We start from the raw sequence: 7,500 nt of genomic DNA, 5'->3' as shown, positions 1-7,500 counted from the left end.
GACCCACGCCGCATTGCCACAACGTGCACACCGCAAACCCCCGTGTCTACAACAACCATTGCAATGTTGCAGTGTCCTGTGATTTGTCTGTGTGGCTGAATCAATCCAATTTTGAGAGGAAAAAACATCGCTTTTTATTCTGATTGCCACTGATGAAACACACACGCACACAAACACAGACACACAGACACACACACACACACACACAAAGAACAGATGTCTTCTGCAACCCAGTCGCTCCCATTGCTCTAGACACATGGAGACACCATCTGGGACCAGAGTCTCCACTCCAGATTGTGTGCATGCGTGTGCGTGAGTGTGTGTGTGTGTGTGTGTGTGTGTGTGCCATCTCCTCTATGTTTGTGCTTGTCCGTGGGTATGCATGTGTAGGCGCATTCATGTGTGTGTGAGTGCGTGTGTGTGTGTGTTCATATATGTTCACACAGTGTGTGAGCAGGTGCATGTGTGTGTATGAGTGCATATGTTCGCACAGTGTGTGTGAATGCATGTGTGGGCACATTCACGTGTACGTGTGTGTGTGTGTGTGTGTGTGTGTGTGTGTGTGTGAGCGCATATGTTCGCAGTGTGTGTGAGCAGGTGCGTGCGCAGGTGCACGTGTGTATGGGCCCTGACTCCCCGTACAGGTAACCACGGTGACCACGGTAACCACGGTGACCACGGTAACCACGGTGGCGGCGGAACGGAAGAGCTCTGACCCGCGTGGCCCTCTACGCCTGACGCGCGCGGATCCCCTCCCTCACCCCCCCCCCCCCCCGGGTGACGGAGGTAATTGATTGTTAATTGCAGCCACAGAGCAGATAACTGGGGCTGACGGGAAAGGGGGGGGTTTGGTGTGTGTGGCCCTTCGGGGCCCCTGACAAGGCTTCTGCGGGGCGGCCCCGAGACTCTCCCATCAGCTAACGGAGTGATTAAGGGGCGGAGGAGAGGAGCGGAGGATGAGACCTCCTGAAAGTGCAGGTTTAATTAGGCGGAGATTGAGAGTGGCGGAGCGCGGACGTACAGCCGGGGGGGGTCCCAGGTGCGGAGCGGACCTGGGCCCTGTCTGGACTCATCTGTCCGAGCTGCTGGTCTACTGGAGTTAATCGCCCGCGCTGCTAATCTACACCGTCTCCTCTGTCAGTATCGCTGCCGCAACTCCTGTGTGCATTCAGGGCAGTCACACTGCACATTGTGCGCGGTATTTACCTTTTGATCTGCTGTCTATTGTAACTACCGCATGCACGCATACTCTTAATTTTACGTTTTGTTATTCCTTGCCTTGTATTTGCCAAAACTTGCTTTATTGCGGCTTCTTGGTGGGTCAGATTAATCTCCAGGGTTCACATTTGTACTTATGTGATTACTCTCGCACTCGGAACCGTACTTTCTTCTAGGGTCTTTCAGCGCACCCTGGTTATGGGTATGCACTGTGCACTTTGTTGTACGTCACTCTGGATAAGAGCATCTGCTAAATGGCTGTAATGTAATGTAATGTGGTGATGTGTGTATGCTGGTATGTGTCTATACCCATATGAATTTCCATAGTGTGTGTGTGTGTGGCAGGTGTGTATGTATGTATGTATGCACTGTACTGTGCAAAAGTCAACATTTCTTGCACCCTAGATTTCTTTTCTAGAATTATTTAGTCTTAGATGCATCAGTAGAAAAGTGGGGAATAAAATGTTTTTTTATTTATTTTTTGTTAATTCAATAAAGTAACATATTAAATAACAGACCACATTTATGCAATTTTAAAGGTGAAGGGTAGTCATTGCAAATATTGAATTGATTTAGTTTTTAACTATTCACTGGACTTCATAGACCGTTAATTTCATTATTTTGAAAATGTTTTATTTACATAGGTGTAAGACTTTTGCTCCGTATGTATGTGTGTGTATGTGTGTGTGTACGTACGTATGTATATATGTAGACTATGAATGTATACATGTTAATTAGCATCAAAGGTATAAAGATATCAAGATAATTTAAGGTTCCACTGATATTGTTGTAAAACAAAAACAACAAATAAGTAATAAACCTCAATATTCCAAGAGTGAAAATATAATTAAATGTACTGTATTATGCTATTGTTTTGTTAATTAATATTGAGTGGAATGGAAATCATGACATCAGAGTTGACAGAACTGACTGCCAATGACTGAAGTGTAATGTTATTCATTAATTACCACACACGTTGATTGTGGCTTTACAAATGCACTGTTTTATGATAAACAGTAAGCAGTAAAATATCAAATGTTCTCAAACACCATACGCAAGGCGCTGACCATTAATGTAATATAAATGTAATTCTGTACAAATATTGTGTGTGAGAATAAAATTTCAATTAAATTTGAAGAATGCAACCGGGCAATCCACAAGAACAGGAGAAATCAAGAGACCACAACAGAGCGATTGAAATAGAGGAATCAACCCCGACAGGAGGTTTCAACAGCCCCAAAAACCCAAAGGAAGCAGGAGGATCTGGGCAGGAGGGGGGGGGGGGACGGACGACCCCTTGCTCCCGCAGATGAAGAGAGAGAGAGGGAGAGAGAAAGAGAGAGCGAGAGATGGCATAAAGTGTCCAGCGGGTCAGAGAGCTCTGGAATGAGTGTGGAGAGGGCGAACGCGGTCTAACCGTGGTACGGAAACTGCACGTCATCGGTTTCGTGTTTAATCCTCCTCTCCTGCACGTTCGCCAAATGGAGTGGCCCTGGAGGGGGGCCAAGAGGGGACAGGGGAACGTGGTTAAACAAGGGAGGGGGGAGAGGGAGAGAGAGAGAGAGGGAGAGACAGAGAGAGAGACAGACAAAGGCAACAGGATAATTGGCGGGCTCTGGTCAGGTGAGTAACATTACGGTGAGGTCAGAGACACTCCGACAGGGTCCGTCCTGCAACCAGAATCTTCAAGGAAAAAAATGCTAAAAATATTGCTTACTTACTCAAAATGTACCACAACGGAAGTATAGTTCTGTTCCGGACAAAACAGGTTGAAAATGGACGGCGGTATTGTCAGTAGTCTGCGAAAATGTTATCGGTGTTTTAAAACGATAACATATTTCACCTTTGCTGATTTGGCGATCAGAGCACTGAATTCTGGGAAAGAAACAACAGTCGCTCACATTGCTACAGTGAGAAATAAATGCATCATGATTGGCTGGTTGGAAAAGCTTGCCGGGACTGTCATTGTGTCAATTGCATTAGATTGGCTGCCAGTACTGTGGTCACACCCCCTCCAATACCATGCCACTCAGCCATTGGACAGCAGGGTGACAATAAGTTGTTGGAGCTGCTGTGTAATTGGGAGAGAGCAGGTTCCTGTCTGCACTCCAGATTCGATGTCACAGGCATTGCAAAGTGACAATTGAAAATCTTGTGGTTGAAAATGGTAAATAAAATCGTAGTTAAATGAGTAATGAATTAATTGCTGTTCACTAAATTGAGCTTTCTTTCCACTTAAACCCTACTGTGTTCAAAAAGAATGCTACTGTGGGAGACAAAGGGGGTTGCCTGGCGACGGGGGGGGGGCTAGCTCTTTAATCAGGCAAAGGGAGTACTGAGGCCTCAGCTCTCAAGCGTAAGAACCACCACTGATGCACACGTATATGCATCTACAAACACAGCACATACACACAATATAACTATATATAAACAGGAAGAGAGTGAGAGAGAGAGAGAGAGAGAGCAAGCAATACACAGATAGAATACAACGGTTCGTTATCCAACAGCTAACAAACTGCAAAAAAGAAGAGTCTGAATGAATTTATAGCTGATTTATGAATACATAGATTCATGAATATGTGCTTAAGGAACACGTGCTGGCAATGTTGTACTTAAACACAAAAACCACTCACTGCACCACCACTGAGAACCGAACAGGATCTAGCAGGTGAAGCTACCCACAAAAGTATGACAAATAATATGATATAACATAACAGCGAGAACAGGCCCTTCAGCCCAGCAGTGTTTGCCTTTTCCTACCCCTGCGGGAGCCTACTGCCCAGTTTGCCTATGCGAAATGCTAACAAAGAATACTAAATACAAACATAAAATAGTGAGAAATATGATTCTTAACATGACTTGGCTTAACCACTTGGGCCATTTAGCTCTGAGGAGACGTCATTGAGTCAGAAAAAAATCTGACTTTGTTGGGTCGTAAATGCGATATTTCCAACAGCACACAGAGATCCAGGGTTTTGACTGACCAGTTGATTAGGATGCCAAACACCACTGAATACCAGTGAGCCCTGTGGCTCTCCAGAACCTGGTTTGGCCACTCCTGGCCAGGTGGTCGACGAAAGGGACTATATTGAGCACACTCAGTGCCTGGCTGTTATTCACACTTAAAGCCTCATATTTGAAGCAGGCCCAAATCCCCACTGGAGATCACCTCTCATGGAATCAGATGGAGCACGAAACAACCCTGGGTCATGTCTGAGTGTGTGTGTGTGTGTGTGTGTGTCTGAGTGTGTGCCTGTGTGTGCCTGTGTGTGTGTGTGTGTGTGTGTGTGTGTGCCTGTGTGTGTGTGTGTGTGTGTGTCTGTGTGTATGTGTGTGTGTGTCTGAGTGTGTGTCTGTGTGTGTGTGTGTGTGTGTGTGTGTGTCTGAGTGTGTGTCTGAGTGTGTGTCTGTGTGTGTGTGTGTCTGAGTGTGTGCCTGTGTGTGCCTGTGTGTGTGTGTGTGAGTGTGTGTGCCTGTGTGTGTGTGTGTCTGAGTGTGTGTGTGTGTGTATGTGTGTGTGTGTGTGTGTGTGTGTGTGTGTGTGTGCCTGTGTGCACTAGTGTTACACAGTCAGGGTTTTGTTTGGGTGGTGTGAGGAGATAACAGAGGCAGTGAAGAGCAGCGGTCGATGAAGAAGAGATGGAGGAAGAGCGGGTGTGAGAGAGGCAGAGGGAGTTCACACGCGCGGCCGGCAGGGGGCGCTGCGTCTCGTACCTGCGTCCACGTCGTTGGGCCAGCCGCTGGACTGCGAGCTGCTTGCGGCGGGGGAGCGGCCGGGGTAGAACACATCGTCCACAGGGCTCTCCATCTCACTGTCGTCAATAGACTTCCGCTTGTTGGAGCTGAGGAGAGACAGGGAGGGGGGCGGCAGGGGGTTAACGCTCCCCTCTCACACCGCTGCTGCCTCGTGGAGCTGAATGTATCCTCTCAGCCAAAAAACACATTCAGCTACTTCTCACAAAAAGACAAAACAAATATCCAACATCTCCATTGACACCTTAAATGCGCCTCTCTCACCCAAATCCTCGTTTTAGACACTCAATAAAATCCCATTCGGAGCACGGAACTGGGGTGTGGCGGTTAAAATTGGAACTGAAGTATCCTTTTGGCTTAGCGTGGACTTAAAACGCACTCAAAACCAGTTAAACACCTTCCTGAAACCGCTGTTCCAAAACATTCCAGCAGACAGTCTCTTAATCCTCCATCTTAAAAGTCTCCAGCAAGTGGCTCAGTGTTCAACTGTGCGTGTGAAACTTGCCAATATGGTAAAAACAAACATTGGCTCTGTTTATCGCATTAGTTTAAGAGCAGCAGGACAGCAGAAATACGGGCAGGTTTTGGGTTTTTTCACGTACAGGTGTAAAGAGTATGACAGGCTTGCCAGACCATTTCCTGTTCTACTGTGAATACGGATCCCTGAATTTCCTCAAAGCCCAATTCCTTTTTCCAAAATTGGGCAAAACCAAACCATTTTGCTGAAATTGCAGAAACCAGAGGCTTTAAACCTCTAAATTTCAGGAGTTGCTTGCGCTCCTTGCATTCAGGAGATTGGGTACCTCCTTCAATTGAAGAGCCACTGTTTCAGGTGCAATAGCTGAGGAGCAGCTGGTGTATCCATGGCAATAATTATGAACTCAATACTACGCAAAAAAAATCAGACAATACAGTACAGAGAGGATGGGAGAGAAGCATGACACGCAGGCATGCGTGTGTGTGTGTGTGTGTGTGTGTGCGTGTGTCTGTGTGTGTCTGTGCGTGTGCGTGTATGTGTGTGTGTGCGTGTGTGTGTGTGTGTGCGTGTGTGTCTGTGCGTGTCTGTGCTTGTGTGTGTGTGTGTGCGCGTGTGTTGTGTGCGTGTATGTGTCTGTGCGTATGTATATGTGTGTGTGTGTATCTTTGTGTGTGTGTGTGTGTGTGCATCTGTGTGTGTGTATGTGTGTGTATATGTGTGTGTCCCTGTATCTGTGTGTTGTATACATGTAAGTGTGTGTATATCTGTGTGTTTGCACATCTGAGTGTGTCCGTGTGTGTGTGTGTGTGTGTGCATCTGTGCATGTGCGTGTGTATCTGGGCGTTTGCACATCTGTGTGTGAGTGTATGTGTAAGTGTGCAGCTGTGCATGTGTGTGTATGTGTGTTTGCACATCTGAGCGTGTGCATATGTGTGTGTGTGTGTGTGTGTGTGTGTGAGTGCGCATGTGTGTGTATGTGTGGCTGTAAACTACCCGGAGTAAGCATAACTACCTCCGTGGAAGACCTGCATAAAGCTCCATTTCAGACCTGCAGTGTGAGAGAAGGAGGGAGGGATGAGGAACGCAGGAGAAGGACAGAGAACGAGGGAAGGAGGGAACAGAGAGAAAGACAGAACGGAGGAGTCTCGTCACACATCCAGAGAGGAGAGTTAAACACTCAGCAGAGGGCCCAAGCAAGCAGAAGTGAATGTTAGTAGAGAAAAGACACTTCCTGTAGTACCTGACACCATGCCGCCATTTTGAATCTTCAACTCTATACACAACTACTCAATCTGGCGAATAGGAGATCCCTATCTCTGCCTAGCACAAATAAGAACACTAAACAGTACACAATATAAGACAACGGCATTTGGCCTGACGAAAACCCACATATTAAAACAAATCTCATCCATTCAGTGTAATTAATTTTTTTGGGGACAGTACAACCAGAGAGAACAAAGGATGGAGGTAGCTAGGAATCTTAAATCACTGTGGGAATCCCATGCACTGTGAATGATTGTCTAGGAATATCATCTCCTGATTTTATTATTGTATTTATTTATTTGTGGGAATAAATCCATTTCTAGCGGGAGAACTGTGGTGGGAACCTTTCTGCTGCGTACCTGGTGGACGGGGTGGACGTAATTGAGCGTCGCCCCAGGGCGACCTGGTTGATGTTGTAGTATCCTGGGCTCTCCAGGTCGGCCAGGGAAAAGTTGGGACCAGACGCCGAGGCAACGGGAGCTGCGGGAATAATGTCATTCCCGGGAAAAGTTATTAATGATTCAACGATACAGTATGAGAAAGGATGTGTTAGAAATGACACAAGCCGTGTCAGATTCTGTTCTGGGACCACACATATTGTGTCGAGTTTAACAAATCTACACACAAATTGTGTCAAAAGGATTAACACAAATAACTTCCAACATTAACACAGGATGTAAGTTCCGCAGACAAAAGTTTAATTCCTCTGGATATACACATTATAGAGCACTGTACATCAGCTCCTACTGGTACAGCACAAATTGTATTAATATCTACATGGAATGTGT

The 7,500-nt window shown here is 46.3% G+C and overlaps 1 pseudogene; it reads right to left on the bottom strand.

The window, feature by feature from the left end:
* The window catches only part of LOC133114498 (nuclear factor 1 X-type-like), a 147,606-nt pseudogene that overhangs the window by 23,848 nt on the left and 116,258 nt on the right, over nt 1–7,500 (bottom strand).

Source organism: Conger conger, chromosome 16, assembly GCF_963514075.1.
Source record: "Conger conger chromosome 16, fConCon1.1, whole genome shotgun sequence".
NCBI classification, from domain to species: Eukaryota; Metazoa; Chordata; class Actinopteri; order Anguilliformes; family Congridae; genus Conger; species Conger conger.
This window is presented reverse-complemented; position numbering and strand designations above follow the sequence as displayed.